Source organism: Saimiri boliviensis, chromosome 21, assembly GCF_048565385.1.
Source record: "Saimiri boliviensis isolate mSaiBol1 chromosome 21, mSaiBol1.pri, whole genome shotgun sequence".
Taxonomy (NCBI): Eukaryota; Metazoa; Chordata; class Mammalia; order Primates; family Cebidae; genus Saimiri; species Saimiri boliviensis.
Window position 1 is genome coordinate 17,593,580 of NC_133469.1, and position 19,945 is coordinate 17,613,524.

Genomic DNA, 19,945 nt, shown 5'->3' on the forward strand with positions numbered 1-19,945 from the left:
AAACTGGCAGACTTAGAGGTGTAAACCAAATTATCTGTAAAGCTGCAGGACTCTAGATAATTTAGTCTACGACCAACAGCAATCAGAAGAAATACTCCACATTTTTTCCATTCAGATAGATGGAGGCGAAGCAGTCAGAACTAGGGAAAGAAAAATTACCCTGGAAACACTGATTATACTATTACCAGTTATTTTCTGGAACAATACTAATGTAGCTTTCATTATTTCTTTTTTTATGCCAGTCTTCTACTGCAAATTGCAAATAATACAGGCAATTCAGATTTCTATGAAAAAGAGACTAGTTTTGAAAAAATGGAAATGAAACAATGGTGGGTAAATATATTTATCCTGGATGGGCATGAACTACAGATTATTATACTCAGCGTATAAGTGAAATTTAAGGTTCAGAATGTTCAGTATTAAAATTTAGACTAATGATGGAATGAACCTTAAACTGCACCATGAAAATTATTTTAATAACCGAATTAGAGGTGAAGAGAGTAAACCAAAAAGCATAAAGTATTCTAATCCCTGTGTTAAGATGATCAGGTAAAATATACATAGTGTATGTTTAGGATCTACATGCTAATTGTACTGACTGGAAAAGACATGGACAAATATCCCTTCTCTTTCTATCCCCTCAATGAAAAAAAAAAGATTAAAATGTTAGACATTCATCTTGTTTTATTGTGAGGCTGTTATAGCTCAATATTAAAGAAAGACTTGATCACTTACAGAAGATGCCCCTTTCATATCCAATCTGCTCCCTATATTACTAACATTAGGAAATCCAAATATCGAGAAGCAGTAAAGTGACATCTTATTTAGACTTATTAGTCTTATAAAGCCTAAATAAGAGCCCAGATTTCTAGAGAGCCTGGGTTTAAATCTGGGTTCTAAAATTACTATGTGTCTCTGGGGTAGTTATGCATTCTATGAGGTTCCTCACTTTATAATGGGAATAATAATGGTACCCAGATCATGTACTATTGTACGTAATTAGTAAATTAGTATATCTGGTACATAATAAGCACTCAATAATTTTAATCATCATTATGTAACTTGTATGTACTATTTCTAAATCTCCTTTTAAAAAGGAATGCAAATGGGGAGTAATAATAAAATAACAATAACACATAGCACTTACACGTTGCAGTTTCAGTTTTGAGCATTTCTTGTGTATTAACTCTTTTGATCCTCACAGAAACCCTTGAGATAGTCTTATTGGGTAGAACTGACATGACTTGCTCAGGGTTGCACAGCTAGTGAGTAATACAACCAGGATAGGAACACTGGCAGTCTGATTCCAGAGACCTCCCGCTTGAGCATTAAATATATATCCAATTCTTTGAGCACTGTGACTGAATTTATTCACCATTCACTAAAAAAAAATCCATTAAGGATGAACTCTGGGTCACATAACATCCCAGCTCTTAAGATACAAGACTAAAGAAGAGAGAGACTCTCTCTCAAAAAGTTACAATTTCTAGAGGTATACTGCTTATCTTAAGCTTATTTGTGTTCATTTTATTTATAGGCATATGGATAAACACTATTTGACAGGTCTGTAAGCTTTTATGAAGTATAACTATTTCTCTTTGATCTTTCCCTCTTCCAGCTGAAATATTCACACTTGAAATCTGAAGGACTTGTATAATACAATTCAGTACCATGGACAGCAGAAAAAAAATTCCCATTGACAGAATAAATCTGAAGTTTTCCTTTCAGTATTCATGAAAATCTGGTGCTTCAAAACAGATAAACACACATCCAATTAGGTATTCAAAAATATCTTCAGAAGAATCCTAGAAATTACCAAACACGAGTCCTTGGAACAGAGAATAAAAACTGCATCCACAAGGCCACACAGCTGAAGCCAAGAACTAAGTTCTTAGAACTAATCTACTTAAAATAAATCCTATCACAAACATACTGTCACCACCAAGCAGAACTGTGTGTGTATTCAGTGACATGGGTGTGGTTTACCATGGCACTTTCTCAAATAGAAATTAAGGAAGAAGTCAGGTACTCTGAATTAGGTTCCAAGAAATTTTTTATCTAGTCAGTTAGGAAGACTTATTTTCTAAGAGTATAACTTATTATTTCCTGTTTCCTAATATATTTGAAATCATGGGTTGAAAATGAGTTTCAAGGTCAGGCAGAGGAGAAATAGATTCAAGTTGCTACTGCCCTTGCCTTAGACACTGAATTTCTTTGACCTTGTTGAATACATTAAAATTCTTTCCAGCCTATCAATGTTTATTGGATTTGATATTGCCTAATTCTGACATCTCAAAGGAAGGTGACTCACTCACAGAAAACGTGTTATCATTCTCTAAGGCCATGTCTAATCTGCATGACATCATCTTATCTGGAAGATACATTTTAGGTGGATAGTCCCCAGGGCTCATGAAAGGAAAACTTTCCATTTGTTATGTTTCTCTAACCCTATTCAATTAAAATAGCTATGAGAAGTATATTTGAAGGGGAAGGAATGTGATACTGTGAAGGAAAACAAAATTATAAATTTAATTACTCAAGACTATATTTACTGTAATGGTCAGTGCAAAGCTTCTCAAAGAAGTCCTTACTGAGTAAATAAGAATTGCCATATATCTTGCTTCTCCAAGAGACTTTCAACAATTATTCAGATTCTACCACCTACTAGCTACGTAATCATGGAAAGTTACTAACAATCTCCAAGCCTCAGTCCCCTTATCTATATAATGAGTGCTGTTTTACTTAGTATTCCTCACTAGGGCATTGAGGAATAATAAGACAATTTTTTGCCACATGGTGTAGAATTGTAGGAAACAGAAGCAGAGGAAATGAGGCACAGGTGACTGATTCACCTAAAAAAGATCAAATACACTTTTTGATAAAACAAATTAAGTAAATTCTCCTGCAGATAGACATAAGGATTTTCTTTGTCACCACTAATGAAATTCTTCAACTATTCTAAAGTTAGAAGACCATGGTATTTGGAGCAAGAAGATCGGGACTTGATTCTGTCTCTATCACATATTAATTACCATAACTCCCTCTCTACCAAGCCTTTACCTTTTCAGGCTACAGAAACATAGGTATGTCACTGGAATGATGGATATCACTATCTCTTGGTAAAAAATTCAATTAGCTACTTGGATTAAAAGAGAGACACAGGTATTGCATAGCGGTTAATGATGCAGGCTATAACAGCGGTATGCATTTAAATTCTGGTTCCACCACTCATTGCCTGAGTGACTTTGGCCAAGTTACATAAGCACTCTAAGCTTGGAATTCCTCATCAGCAAAATTCAGCTAATATGAATAACTATCACATGCCTATGTTATAATGATTTTTAAATGTTAACAAGTGTAACACACATAGAACAGTATCTGGTACATAATAAAAACTCAATAAACGTCAAATACATAGAGAACATAGTGGACTAAGGTGGTCCAGGCCCCTGGGACAAGGTCCCCCTATACTTACTTCCCAGATATAAGACTAAAGACAAAGGATCCTTTCTTCTCTGTAAATCTGCATATTAGGAAACTATTATTTTTTTTTTCTTTTCTTTTCTTTTCCTTTATTTATTTATTTATTTTTTGAGACGATGTCTTGCTCTGTCACTCAGGCTGGAGTGCAGTGGTGGCAATCTCGGCTCACTGCATTCTCTGCCTCCCGCGTTCCCCAGCCTCAGCCTCCTGAGTAGCTGGGATTACAGGTGCCCACCACCACATGCGGCTAATCTTTTGTATTTTTAGTAGAGTCGGAGTTTCACCATGTTAGCCAGGATAGTCTCAATCTCCAGACCTTGTGATCTGCCCGCCTCCACTGCTGGGATTACAGCCATGGCACCAGGCTTTTTTTTTTTTTTTTTTTTTTTTTGAGACGGAGTTTTGCTCTGTCACCAAGGCTGGAGTGCAGTGGCGTGATCTTGGACCACTGCATCCTCTGCCTCCTGGGTTCAAGTGATTCTCTAGCCTCAGCCTCCCTAGTAGCTGGGACTACAGTCAGGCACCACCACACCTGGCTAATTTTTGTAGTTTTAGTAGGGACAAGGTTTCACCATATTGGCCAGGCTGGTCTGGAAATCCTACCCCAGGTAATCCATTTGCTTTGGCCTCCCGAAGTCCTAGGATTACAGGCAAGAGCCACCATACCTGGCCAGAACAATGCCTTTTATTTATTTATTTTTAAAGCCATTCCTTACTCAGATTTATTGAATTAGGGCTCCAAAGGTAAAGTACTGGAATGTATACTTCTAAAAATATTACATGGAGATACTGATACATAGTCTGGATTTGTGGATGGTGATCTCACATCGTGGTCATGATTATGGAGGAAAATCATATCAAAGGTACTTAATTATAAGTCACAAAATGTATGAATGTGTGGAATTCTAGAGAGGAGAGAGGTGAAAAGAGTTCCTGGTAAAGGAGTAAGTGATCCTGGCCATAAAGAAGAATGAGGGGGGAGACAGAAAATCAAGCCACATGTTCTCCTCCTGACATTTACAAGTGCTGAGCTAGATCTCAGCTGATTCAACCAGTCACACTGCTTTCCTTTTGACATCAGTCCAGAGCCTAGAAACATAATATGAATCACCAGAATGAGCAGATAATAAGCCTGGAAAAGTTTAAGGGGAAAAGGAGAGAGTGAGAGCCAGGAAGGAAGCTTCTAGTTAGGAAAGGCAGTAGATGTGGATGGCCTCATGCTGCCATGGGAGGATTATAGGAATGATATTATAGTTGCTTTCTGTAAGGCTGTCGTCTGGAGTACAGACGATAACCCCAAACATACATGTGAGGGAGATAAGGCTTATTAGCATGTATATGTTCTCAGCTACCATATCCTCTACCTCATGCCTATTAAGGCAACTTTCTTTTTACTTAGTTAGCAATCAGTGATGCTTTGTCTTGCTATTTCAATTTGCAGGGTTTTGTGATATAAATTCAAAAGAATATGAAGAATGTGAATGGCAAGACAGGCTCGATGATCCAAAAGAAATGCCAAGAGGAAATAAAAATAAAAGTTGCAGGGGCTGGGTGTTAGAGAGAGTCGGGGAGACTTTATAAGGGGTGGGCTCTAGAGCATCTAAGAGGTGGGAGAGAATGGAGGGAAAAATTAAGGAGGAGATTAGAAAATTGTTCTAGGTTATAAAATGGATTCAATGTATTGGTCTTCAAAAGAACCAGGCATAGCTTAAAATTCCTTTTGATTGGTAGATTGGGCTTTTAAAAATAGGATTTTGAATATTCAGAGACTGGCCCAGGGTTCAATAATCAGGGTTATGTACATGCACACAGATCTTTCAAACTTCAGCCCCACTCTACAGACATGGATTGGAATCTGCAAGCCCCTTTATTGTACTCAAGAGTTGTTGATGACAGCAAATGAGAAAATGTCTGCAAAGCTTATTTAAACTTTAGGAATGAAAGTTAAAGTACACAAAACAAAATCCTGTCTTTTCCTGAACGAAAATAGAAGGCATTTCACCACTACTTCATTTCCTATGGTGGAAAAATTGGTCAACAGATGACCTGTTTAAATTGGATGAGAGTTGACATGATGTTCCCATCATCAGGGAAATTATGAACTGTAATGATAGGAAATGTATATCTTTTGAGACAGCTGCAGGAAAAATTGGTTTTCTCCCTTGCCCAGAAATGTCTGTGCTGAGCATTATTCATAGGCGGTACAGCTGGAATGAAGGCCAGCCCTGGGGTTTCATAGACCAGTGTTTGATAGCCAGGACTGTGAACAACTTTCAATGGCATGACCTGGGCTGGAGAATGGATAAGAAAGGGTCTTCAGGCTATGCCCTGTGGCCTGGGGTGGGTGACATTGAGTTTGGATCTAGACTTGGGAAACAGAGTCAGAACCGGCTTAATGAGAAAATGAGATTGTGCCAAGCTGAGAAGTGCTCCATCACCGACCCATGTGAGATCACCATCCATGAATCCAGACTATGTATCAGTATCTCCATGTAATATTTTTAGAAGTATACATTCCAGTACTTTACCTTTGGAGCCCTAATTCAATAAATCTCAGATGAGGCCTAAGCATCACTTTTCCATAAGGTTCCCAAATGATTCTGGCGAAGCTTGTCCACCAGCAGGAATTTGAAACCACCAACAGTTAAATCAATCACAACTATGTATTCTCTCCTGAACAGTCAGCTAAGAAAATGATTCCTCTTGCCATGAACCAGTCAATCAGGGCCTTTTTATTCTTTTTCATTTCCCTGGAAAATCCTATCCAGGACAAAATCAAGAAATGTGCCCCCAGCCTTTCTTAAAATACCACACAGACATCTCCTCCTCCTCCTCCACCACCTCCTCCTCCTCGTCTTTTTAATTTGCACATCAAAAATAAAACAGAGCTTAACTGTGTACACAGCCCACATTAAAACAGAAATGTATTTTGCCTCGTAGGCATTTTCAAGCAGATCTCGAGAGACCCTCTTGTGGACCCAGGGTTGTGATGTTATCCCACGAGGGAGGAGTGCATTCTGCTGGGGAGGGCAGGGAGGTGGAAACCAGAAAAAAGCAACCCACTTGGCATCTATTAAAGTGACAGTTCCATCAAGGTTTGGGCTACAAAGGACCTGTAGTGTTCCAAACTACATTTAGAGTATCAAAACAAGATCAGAAAAGGCAGGGTAGTAGCTCTAGAACAGAGAATCCAGAGGCTGATGGCAAGAGTCAGGAACAGCCAGTGTAGCAAGGCTGGGTCCTTGATCTCAGTAGGCCAATTAAAGAGACCTCATCTCTGATTGGCAGCACAGCAGTTCCCAAACTTGTATTACTTCTGGACATCAGAAGTAATCAAGCTACTGGTTTACAATGCAGATTCACAGGTCCTTCTTAATTTCTGAGCCTTGCCACTTTCGGTCTTATTTATTATGCTAGTCATTCCACCAGTCCATAAACATGTATTAATATAAAGTATCTACTATGTGCTTGCTGCTCTGTTGACTGTGTGAGAACAGGGGCTCCATCTGTCTTGTTCAACCTCAATGTGCAGTACAAAGCCGGAAAGCAATATCCATTTATTTATCTTAAAATGGGAGCATGTGGCTATTATCTTCCAGGCTTATCTAGGCACTGAGATACAGTGATCAATAAATGTGCCCCCCTACAACAAAAATTTCAGAGTCTAGTGGAAGAGATGGCCCAGGAATCAATAAATCACAGCATCATGAAACACACTTTAACAACATATATAAACATCTCTTACCTACTGAATCCACCTTCACACCAGAGCCAGAGAGATCATCCCAAAACTCAAATCCAGCCACTGTATTTCTTAAAGACAATCCATAAATATCTTAATGGCCTGTGACTCCTCTTCCCAAAGAGGAGTCTGTAGAATCATCTTGTGTGAGTGTGAATCCTCTTATATGTAGACAGGTGTCCGGGAAAGAAGTTTTATGGTCAAAAACTTTGGAAGGCTCTGGGTTAAACTAAATGCAATCAATCAAGCTTCTTTAATGCAAAATTTGCCAGAGGCTGCATGATACTAATGTGCCTTGTACATCTCCAAAAGGGGAGGAGGTAGCATTCACTACTTTCTCATTCTTATTTGATGTTGGCTTTAAAAATTTTTTTTATTTTATTTTTTGGCATGTGTTGAAGGACTAGTGTTTGGAAAACAGACTTAGGAAATTCTGGCTGATCACATCACACCCCACTCTCCACGATTGCCTGCCAAGCCTCTGCTCCTACTCTTGTTCTGTTCTTACACTTTAAGAAACCCAAACTCCTTCTTCCTTCAAGCTTTTGCTCATGCTGTTCACCCTTCCTGCGCCTTTCCCCAAGTCCTACAACTTCTCCCGGAACACACAAAATGTGCCTGGAACACTCACACATGTTCTTGAAGATTCCACTCAGACACCACCTCCGCCAGAAGCCTCAGCTATTCAGGTGCCTCTTCTCTATGTTCTCACAGTCCCGCCCCCTGCACAGCACTTAGTGTGCTATGCTCTGACGGCTGCACAGAACAAGAGTTTTGGAGGGAAGGGGTCATTACAGGGATTTGTTTATCGCTGTTGTATACCAGGGCTTTTCAGTTTGATGGTATTTACCCTGGGACTGGATAATTCTTTGTTATGGGGTTTGTGCTGGTTACTGTAGGATTTTAGCAGCATCACTTGTCTCTACCCACTAGATGCCAGCAGCAGCACCACCACCACCTTCTCTATCCCACCCCACAAGCTGTGAGAACCAAAGATATCCCTAGACATTGCCTTATGTCCCCAGAGGGATCAAAGTTATCTCTGGTTGAAAACCAGAGTTCTATATATAGCAGAGTGCCCAGCATTCATTAAACAAATATTTACTGAACATGTACTATACACCTGGCCCAGTGCCAGACACAGGTAATACAAATGTGAACTAAGCACTTACCGGGCATTTAAGATGCTTGCAGGAATTGCAGGTGCTTGCAGGAATTGAGAAGTAAACAGACATTATTAAGAATGTAGTAACAGTCATAGCTTCATGAAGGCAGAGAGACACTTACCTATTTTGTTGATTGTTTTATATCCAGAGCCCCTAGGACAGTGCCTAGTACATACAATGTATTCAATAAATATTTGTTGATGAATCATATTAATTAAAATTTATAGAGTACTTACTTTACTGTGTACCAGAAAGTATTCTAAGCACTTTATGTATCTGAAATTATTTTAGCTCATAATGAACCTAGTAGATATTATTATTACACTCATTTTACATATAAGGAAACTAAAGCATGGAAATTGTAAGTAACTTAACAGTGATCATGTGGTACGAGGCAGAGTTAAGACTTGAGCCCAGGCAGCCCAGTTTCAGAGTCTAAGTTCAAGAGCCCCAAGTGTTATTTCCAAGGATGGCCAACATTTATAAAACCTTCCTTTTCCTGACATCATTTTATTTGAGAAAACATGACACAGACAGGTTAAGTAACCTCTATTCTCCCGTAAGTAGTAACTGGCTGAGCGGAACCTGTGCTCTGTCTGACTGTGAGTGCCTGCATCTTTAACCACTATGCATCATTGCCTCCATTATGGAAGTGAACTAAAGCATTGCTAGATGGCCGATTGAGGAATGGCATTTAAATGGTTTCTGCATCCCTCACGCCACCAGCAGGGAGTCTAATACACAGTCGGTGCCACACACATGACTTGAAATGATGGCAATGAGGTATAAGGCATGAAACACTAGGCTAGGACCAGGAGATCCAACTTGTCCTCCTGGCTCTGCCACAGTGTTTCTTTGTAACCTGTGGACATCACACTCACACAAACAGGCCTCCACTTAACCAACAAAAATGAGAGGTTTCTAGTTTCCTGGGTTCCCTCCAGCTCTGATGCTGATCCCATCAGCCACAATCCTGAGACCACCCAGAGAGACCCTTTTCCATATTGGAGACCAACCAGGTAAAGCTTTTCCTTCAAGTGGTTTGTTCACCCCCTATGCAGGTGCTATTTTGGTTGCCTAGCAACACAGTGATGGAGACTACCAATTCCCAGAGGAGCAATGAATGAATGAGTAGAGACAGTCACTCTGAGAGCAGTGGCCACAGCCAGAGGAGGGCATTGCAGAATTCCTAACTCTGTCTTGAATGTGCTTTGCCCATCCTGCTAATATAGCAGCTTAATGGAGATATTCAGGAGAAAGAATTTCCATCTCGAAGGTGGTAAAATCCTTGTGCACAATCTCAAGGGATTAAAATCCTACCTGCCCATAACAAGGTGACTCAATCACAAAAATCACAACCACAGGTGTGTTTCAGATTAATAATAAAAGATTTCCCTCCATGCAAAAAGCCATGGTTTTCTCTATTTGACCCGCTTTTAATGATACATTCCAGGTTCTAGATTACAGGACAGGTCACATAAATTGGTCCAACTGATCCCCATGATCGTCTCACAAGGCAGGAAGAATTGAACTTCAGTAGACAGAAAAGTCTTTAGAAAGGTTAAGAGCAATGCTTTTAAAAGAATGTGGATCTGGGTTTAATTCCTGACCCTGGCATTCATAAAGTGTGTGACTTCAGTAAGTTTCTGAGCTTCTCTGAGCCCCTATGTCTCCATCTGTAAAATGGGGATATTAATATCGATCTTAAAGTGTCACTGAAAGAATTCAAGAAGATAATGAAGTTTAAACAGCACAGAGGCTGGTGTATAAGTGTATTATTACTAATTATTATCATTATCATTATTGCTTAAGATCACACACACCATTTAAGTGGTAAAGCTGGGATTTGAACCCAAACCTCTAGTAATGCCAAGGTAAATTTTTGCCATTATTTCATTTCTTCTTTAAAAGGAAAAGCCATAGAATGTGTTCTTCTTTCAATGGTTATTTTTCAGCCACTATGTGATATAGCATTTTATAGACTAAGAAGTGCTTCCAAATGCTTTCTTTCACTGAATATGATATGCTTACTCCTCTGAAGTCCAGATGGAGATGGTTTTGAAGAAAGCAACGATCTGCTTCTGGAAGCTGAGCTCTGCTCTCCTTCCATGGGCTTGAAAACCAGGAGAGGGAGCCCCTCTCTCAGTGCAGTGGAGCCAGCCAGAGAAGAAGGTGACTAGGAATGCTCCTGGAACTCAGCATCCAGTCTCACAGAGCCTGATGAAAGGCCAGTCAGCTGGTTCTCCTCTCACATTTGTTCTGATTGGCACAAAGGACTGGAAGCATCAGCATGTCTCTAGAGTCCAGCATGGAGGCATCAGTGTGTTGCTGGATGGCTGGAGTTCAGGCTGAATCCGTTCTTGCTGATGGCAAGTTAGAGATATCCTAGCCAGGTGCTTCTTCTTTGCCTTCCCCCAACACACGCAGTACAATTTAAATCCAGTCATCTAGCTTCTGTTGCTTTTTGCCTCGCTTAGAATAGCTGAGCTGAATGGATCTCAGAAATCCTCTCTTTTGTATGTCAATCACATCTGAATAAAGTGGTTCTTTTACAAAAGAAAATCTTTTCCCTCTCTTTCTCCCTCTCTGCCTTTCTCCTCCTTCAATTCTTTTCTCTTTCCTCTATCTCTTCTTTTTACCCTCTTTCTGTTTGTCTTTATTTCTCTAACTATCTCTCCAAGCCTCACCGCCCCCTGCCCCAAACACGTGTACACACGCTTTGCAATGGCACCTGAGCCACCTCTGGAAATCCTGGGGCACTGGAAAGTAATTAGAAAACCATTGACTAGGCCCAAACCCCTCATTCTACAGAGGATGAACACATCCAGAGAAGGGAAGTTACTTGTCTGAGGTCACACAGCTGAATGCTCTGACTCCCAGTCTCGTGTGTTTCCTTTTTTAATGACACTGAAAAAAGAATCTTTTTACAAGTTTCCATTCCAAAACCTCCCATTTAAAAATATTGTACTGCATTGTTCAAATAAATAAAGAAAATGCAAGAGTTTAGATTTTTAAGTAAGTTTTAATTACTGTATATCCATAATAATTATAAAATAATAAAAATTCAAACATGGAAAAAGCTAAAGTCCCCTTTGGAATCCACCCACAAAAACACACACATAATGAGGCTCCCTCCTTGCTGCCCTTAAAGATAATTATTAGCACTTTTTGTGTTCTTAGAGTAGATGTGTATGTGTATGTATGTGTGCGTGCATACATGCTCTATCCATGTTTTACTATATTTTACTTCAACTTGCCTTACTCATTTAGCAATAACATTTGGCCATTATAACACATACGGATCTACCACCTTCTTTTTAGTGCCTTCTAATATTCCACATATACGGCCCTGCCACTGTATACTTAGCCATTCCCTATTGATGAACTGCCAGATGGTTCCAGAAAATGCTACAATGGGTATCTGCAAATTGTGCCCACCTCCTTCAGCACATGAGGGAACCTGTCATTAGGGATGGTCCCTAGAACTAAAACAGCTAATTCGTGGCATATGAGCATTTTAAATGTTGAAAAAGCATCAACTCCTTTCTCTTGAGGCACATGGTCACTTGAGGGTTACTGCTGACGAATTATTCCTTTAACACCAAAAAGGAAATGAGAGAAAATATTTTCTTGATTAAATAACACCACATGCACAGGAACAGATGGGTCTAGAAAATAGATCATGCACAGAAGGGATAAGCTGATGTGTAAATGGAAGAATTTGAAAGGTGTCTAGAGTCTCCTGACAAAGCACAACCTCTGTTAGCCTGCAACCGTATCTGAGAATTCCTTATTAACGGCCCTCCTTTGGAGGGCATGAAGTCTCCAGAAAGCTCTTGTAAGAACATAAATACACCATCTCAGTAGGGTAACACACAATGCATGGATTAATTGATCCTTTTAACCAACAAAGAAGGGCTAAAAACTTGAGCAAACCAATTCCCTTCTCTAAGCAACAACAGTACTAACTTTAGAGGGTTTTGTGAAACCTAAGTAAAATAAAAATATGCAAATGCTATTGAAAGGGCTTGATAAATAGTACATACTCAATATAATGTAGTGTTTAGGATTGGCTTAGAAATATAAAGGAGAAAATAGATACATTTTGAGCTGGATAAGTGATTGGGATTGAAAATGTTTGGTGAGGAAATGCCTTTAACTGGTCTTCACTACTGTGTAGTTAGCCCCTCACATCAGAAGGCACTTGAATAGTTTATACCCATTGTTTCAGGGTCAGGCACTTGAATAGTTTATACCCATTGTTTCAGGGTCAGGCACTTGAATAGTTTATACCCATTGTTTCAGGGTCGATGGTCCCTTTAGCCCTATCCTGTCAACCCTAAGATGTAGCTATTATTATGAAGTAGCTGAGGCACAAAGAGTGTCTCACAGCTAGGAAATTCAGAGTTGGGATCCAAACCAGGTGTGTGTGGTTTCAAAGCCCATTTTTCTTTACTGCCTCAGCCTCCTGAGTAGCTGGGATTACAGGTGCGCGCCACCATGCCCGGCTTATTTTTTGTATCTTTAGTAGAGATGGGGTTTCACCATGTTGGCCAGGCTAGTCTTGAACTCCTGACCTCGTGATCCACCCTCCTCAGCCTCCCAAAGTGTTCGGATTATAGGCGTGAGCCACTGCACTTGGTCTTTACTTTTTTCTTACTAGGCTACAGCTCAAATATGAGAACTTTATAGAGTTCTGAAAGATCTCTAATTTCCCAATGTTTCTTACCTTGAATTTACTAGAGATAATCCTCTTTTAGCTTATGTGGACAGTTGAGATTATTTTCAGAAGTAATAAGAACAAAAAAATGGGGACATTGAGCCCTGCCAGTGGTCATAACTGGGAAAAAAGGAAATCAATGAAACAAAACAGTTGTTAACAGTATTAAAGAGGCAGGGAAGGTAAGCAGAATCCCTGGAAGGGAGAGAAGAGCTTGCTAACCACAGAAACCTGATCCAGAATTTAACTGACAGAGAACATAGTGATCAGACTCACGGAATCATGTACTAACTCTGATTCCTGATTTAGCAGCTATGTGCTCTTAGAAAGTTAATAAACCTTCTTAGGTCTTAGTTTTCACAATCTGTGAGCTGGGCATAAAGTCCATGCCTATCTCTCAGGTCTGTTGGGAGATTTCATCAAGCAAAATGCTTAGCACAGTGCCTAGCATATGAGAGGCCCTCCATGGCAGCTGCCACAGTCATGATGATGATGACTATAATTTTTATTTTACAAGAGGCCTGCCTACAATATATATAGCTACCAGAAAGGTAGGTCTGGGTGGAATACTATAGTCAGCTCATAATCTCTAAGGGGTCAAAGGAAAGAGAAGAAGGGTGAAAGAGGAAAGAGCAAGAGGAGCACATGCTGCTATCTTCACAGCTGCCTCCAGGAGGGTAGGAGTGGATTCTGGCAGATGCCAGACTTGGATGCTATCATATAACCCATGCCCCCTACTTCAATAAAACAGTTGTGGTCTGGCACAAATAAGACAGAAACCAGGTGCTTAATGTTGGTTAAGCATCTGGCTTATACATTAGCTCCATATCTTTGGGTCACATCCCCTCATAATCCAATCAAGCGGTCTACTCATTGAGCTTTAAATGATAAGATACATGTGTTGGTGTTTTGAGAAATCAAATAGTTGATTATTCAGCTGCAAGTAAAATAGGTAACACTTAAAGAGTGCTTAGTATGTGCCAGGCGCCACTCTAAGAAATTTATGTTTTAACAGATCTCATCCTTGTAACACCCCACAAATTAGATATTATTATCTCCCTCTTATAGATATAAAGCCTAAGGCAACTAGCTTGCCCAAAGTCACCCAATTAACAAGTAGTAGAGCCAGGATTCTAACATACAGTCTGGGTCCAGCTCTCATGCTCTTAGCCTCTACAATTTTTTCCTCTCCATGTAGATGAAGAAAAAACAATCCATTTTCAGTCTAGCCTGGCTATTCCCCTAGCCACTAAGTTTGTTTGAAATGATGGGGTCTATATGGAGACCAACTCATGTCATAAACGTGGGGGTGGAAAGAAAAAGACATGCAAAGGTGGTAGCCTCTTTGCTGGGTCCCTGCTCTGAAAGGCCTGGGAAACTCAAAGTGGAAGTGAACAAGGAAGATTTTCATCCAAAGGAAAGTGCCCCTGAATTTTCAATCCCATGCTGGCTCTAACTCAAATGCAACTAATATTGAGGATGCCCTGTTTGCCAGGCACTCTCGTGGTTAAACATCACAAAAATTCTGAAAAGAGAGCTATATTACCTCAATTTTACACATGAAGAACCCAAAGTTTGGAGAAATGAAGAGGCTACAAGAAGTTGAAATGAAAAGGCTAGACAAGGTCCAAAAAGTGGACCTGAGACATTAACTTCAGCTCAGGCCTTCTCAACCTTGACTACACATTAGTGTCATCTGGGAGGCTGAAAAAATACATAAACCTTCTGATACCCTGGCCCCACTCCCTGTCAACTGATTTGGTTGGGGCCAGGTCACTGGCGCACTGTAAGTTCTAGAGGTGATTCTGACATGCCAGCAGTGAGAACTGCTGCCAAGGTGTTTTCGTGGCTCTTCCCATCGGACTTCGTTTTCTCTCTGCCTTGCTGCAGCTGCTCCCTGGTGAGTCGTGGAGGCAGATGTATTAGAACAGCACCTTCGAAAGTGACATGATCAGCTAAAACCTTCAAGCACCCTTAATTACAAATGAACACCCACTGACACCTGCCTGCCTTTAAGGGGGACTCCAGGGACTTGGAAACTTATTTTTCTGGTTGCCATGACAATCCTTTGTAACGTCAGCAAAAATGCTCTGTGCTGCAAACAAGCTAGCACAGAAATCTCCCAAAGTCTTCAGCTCAGAATGAACCTCAGTGCCAGACCAGGACATGTCATGTCTGAGCCTTTACTCAGGAGTTTCAGGAAAGAACGACAAATGTTAGGAAATTCTAAACACTCCTCATTTGACCAGGTCTCAGAGAAAAAACAAATTGCCTCATGTTAAGGAATAAACTAATATTTTCAAATTTTCTTTTATTCTATCCTTAACTTCCCCATCTTCCCAAAACATTTTTTAAATTCAAATATGAAACAAGTCAAACCAAACAGTTCTCCTACTTTCATCTCGTCATTGACTCTCCTTGGATAGACTCAAGAGCACTTTACTCCTCCAGCTGATAAAACAGCATTTTAACTTCAAGGGAAGGTCTCAATTTGTAACTCCAGTCCCACCAATTTTCACACCTAGCAATTCATCTTTAATTATGTGGTGTTTAGACACCATGATAAGTATGTAAAGTAAAATATTAAAAAGCTTTTCCTATCACCTGAAAAATCTTGCTAAGGATGGACAACCAAAAAGATTCCACTCTTGTTGGTCCCTATGATTAAGCCTTAGCTGAATGAAGTGGAAACTGTCCTGATATAGGACCTATGTCCCATGTATAGCTCTGTCACTCATCAGTTATGTTAAATGACACAAAGTTGTGTGCTAAATCACACATGGCCTTTGTTGTCAGAGAGAACTGAGTTCAAGTTCTCACCTCAACTATGTATTAGCTATATGACCTTGGGTCACCCTCCATTTCTTCACCTATAAAATTAGGATAATAATACCTCCTTAACAAGATAGGCATATGGGTACATAAAGCATTTAGCAGTGCCTGGTACATAACATGTGTTCAGTAAATGGTAGTTATGATTATAATAATCTATAAACTGTGAATACTATCTATTCTGCCTACTTCACAGGAGTGCATATGAAATGAGGGAATTTATATGAAAGTACTTTGAAAACTACAAAATTTACATACGAGAGGGCTATTTCTAGAGTGGTTTTGTTATTGTAAGAGCTTGCTCACTTAAAAAAAAAATCTGTTAAGAATAGCAGACTTGGGTTCTTTTCAGAAAACAAATAACCTTTTAAACACTACCACCACCACCCCATGGAGTTGGATTTCTTACTGAGTAGCAAGGGAACATGTATACCTAGCGAGGGAACATGTATACCTATCACCGTGTGTGCATCCATCTGTATGCAAATTCCTGTGCTGAATTGTTGCCCTGGGGAAAGGATCATATGATGCAATATGTTTCTTTTCTTCCTAGATCCATGAGAATTTTTGGTTAAAAGCAAAAGCAATAACTGGAGTAGCTAACACAAGAAGACAGTTTAACAGAGATGGGAGACTCACAAAATAAAATCGGGTAGCGGACAGGGATGGAAGGACCAGACTTAAACAGAAATCTAGGAAATTCTGGAGGTTGGGCAACAAGATTCATGATCAAGAGTCCAGGAAACTGCTGCCACCACCGTCACTGTAAGCAAGCAGTCTCATGTCCAATCTGCCTCTTCATCTTCGTCACTTTCAGGAAAAGAAAAGTCCCAGGAGTGAGCATCCAATAGGCTCAACTTAGATGACATCCTTTTCTCAAGGATTTTTGGGGGAGCTAGGGAGTGGCAAATTGTGAAAGAATCTGTCCCTGGGAATTACCAGGTCACCATACCAAAAAAAAAAAAAAAAAAAAAAATCCCTCAGAAGAAATGTAGAGCACAAATAGAAACAAATCTTCTAGGAAGCCACCTTCTGTCAGCTCTCCTTCTACTGATGAAGAAGTTATTCAAGGACTTAGTATCAGGTCTCCCGGTTCCTAATCCATGTTGACCCTCCTACACAAATCCCAGCAATTTATAAAATCATAAGCCATTTCTCCAGCTTTAAATTATGTCTAAGGTGGAGAAGATAGGAACAAAGGGAATGACTCTACAGAGAGTGATTTTCTGTTTTCAGGCCTTTTTCATTACATGAGCTCAGTACGTAAGAATAAATAATGCTAGAATGCAGTTGACCTCCAATGCATGATAGGAGAATCTCATTACTGCAAAACCCTTGGTAATATATATTGAGAAGTGGCTACAATACAATGAATTTTTAGTAGAAACCATTAAGCTCTCCTGCATCTAATTGCCATTTTTCCTTATTCAGAGTGCAATAAAAAATAATTCTCCATGCAATAATTTGCCTGGCTTCTCATCTAAAACCTCTGTCCCACTCTGTTTCCTCTTTCATTCCTTGCTTCAGACTGAGTGCTGAGGCCTTTTAGATTTACAGACCCAGATACGAGCACACCTTCCATGTTTCCCCAAGCAACGTTCCTGTGAATATTTGAAAACCAATATTTAAGAAAAATTATGATGATGTTATACCTCCAAAGGTTACAGTTGGGAGGAGTCTTGGAGGAGCTGTGCTCTAGCCTTAGGGAAACTGAGGCTTGGAAGAACTATGCCAGGTAGATGGAGGCAGGGGCTGGCCAAATGCCATTAAAGGCTACGCTGGGTTTTTCAGTTGGGATTTCCTTGATCTTCTTATTTTCCATTATTATTCTCATTCAATCTGGAGAGACACTATAAGGGTTTCTTTAAAGGTCTGGAGGTATTGTCTAATCCAGAGGTGGAAATAGTATGTAAGGGGATAAATCCAGCCCATACATGGGTTTGATTTTTTGTCCAACAGTCTTGGCCAATACAGTCTTTTAAAAAAGTTTTAGTTAATTACCACAATTTAAAAAACTAGAGATTTAACATAATCTGAATTTCTGGCCGATTCATAAAAATCAGGGCCTGGTGCAGTGGCTCATGCCTATAATCCCAGCACTTTGGGAGGCCAGCGGATCACAAGGTCAGGCAGATCATAAGGTCAGGAATTCTAGACCAGCCTGGCCAACATGGTGAAACCCTGTCTCTAATAAAAGTACAAAAAATAGCCGGGCATGGTGGCAGGTGCCTGTAATCCCAGCTACTTGGGAGGCTGAGGCAGGAGAATTGCTTGAACCTGGGAGGCAGAGGTTGCAGTGAGCCAAGATTATGCCACTGCACTCTAGCCTGGGTGACAGAGCAAGATTCCATCTCAGAAGATAAAAAAAAATCAGAACATCTAGCAGTTCTGGGTCTCCATTCTCACATGGCAAAAATTAGTTTGAGCTGAGCAGTGACTGTCCCCTTAGGCAGCTGCACATATCTCAGTCTGTGACAAGCCCCATCCCACCTTTCTAATACATTCTTGCCCACTTCACTAGGTACATGACTGCCCAGCCACATCAGTATTAAAGTTTGTGATCCTTGAGCTAGTTTTCTGCCCTCTTAGTTACTGAGGTTAGAGTCACTCCCTCTTAGTTACTAAGCTCATTTACTAAAGCTCATGCAGTAAGTAGAAGAGGCTGGGTGCGAACCTTCCCAAGCTTAGTAATAGTACCACTACCTCACAGTAGCTCAAACTAAACAAGTAGAAGATTTTCTTCATTCATTCCTTTATGTCGATCCCTAACATAGTCTATTTTGTGCCACTATAACAGAATATCACAGACAGGGTAATTTATAAGGAACACCACTTTATTTGGCTTATGGCTTTAGAGGCTGGGGAACCCAAGATTGAGGGGCTGAATCTGGTGAAGGCCTTCTTGCTGAGTCATCCCATGGCAGAAGGCAGAACAAGAGAGCAACAGAGGGGTGTTGAGAGGGCCACTCCTGGCATTAATAGAATCACTTCTTAAAGATCCCACCTCTCAACACAGTGGCATTGGGGGTTAACTTTCCAATATAAGAACTTTGGGAGAGATATTAAAACCATAGCATCCCCTAAATCCAGCTTCATCCATCATCAAGCTTTTCTGTGCTACTCTTGACACACATTTCAGTGGGTCCATCTTTTCCCCATCTTGCTGTCACCACCTTGGTCTTCACTAGCATCATCTCTTGCCTGAATTGTGTTCTCCCCAGATTGACGTGATGAGGCCCTGATCCTCACGGTGGCCTATAAGGTTCTGGGTGATAGTGATTCCACACTGGTCCACCTCTCTGGCCATAACCCACTCTTCCCTTGCTCATCTCACTGAACAACCCTGGAGTCCAGTTCCAGCCTCAGAACCACACATCTGCCAACCCCTCTCAGCAATGCTCCTGCTTCAGCCCTGGAATCGTTTTTGTCCTTCAAGAGAGCTCAAATACCACAATTGGCCCAGAGGCCACCCTAGTTATAGCAGTCCTAGACCCCTTTCTTTCTTTTTTTTTTCTTTTTTCTTTTGGAGACAGTCTTGCTCTGTCGCCCAGGCTGGAGTGCAGTGACCAGATCTCAGCTAACTGAAACCTCCGCCTCCCAGGCCAGGTTCAAGCAATTCTCCAGCTTCAGCCTCCTGAGTAGCTGGGACTACAGCCGCGTGCCACCGTGTCCAGCTAATTTTTTTTTTTTTTTTTTTTTTTTTTTGTATTCTTAGTGGAGATGGGGGTTTCACCATGTTGGCCAGGCTGGCCTCGAACTCCTGACCTGGGGGGATGCGTGTGCCTCGGCCTCCCAAAGTGCTGGGATTACAGGCATGAGCCACTGAGCCTGGCTCCTTATTTTTAATCACCTTCTTGCCACTTGCCACCCCCACACCAACCCAGCACCTCTGAAACAACACTGCTTATCACAATCTGATATTCTCTTATTTTAATTTTTTTTTGGAGACTAAGTCTGCTCCATAGCCCAGGCCGGAGTGCAATGGCGCCATCTTGGTTCACT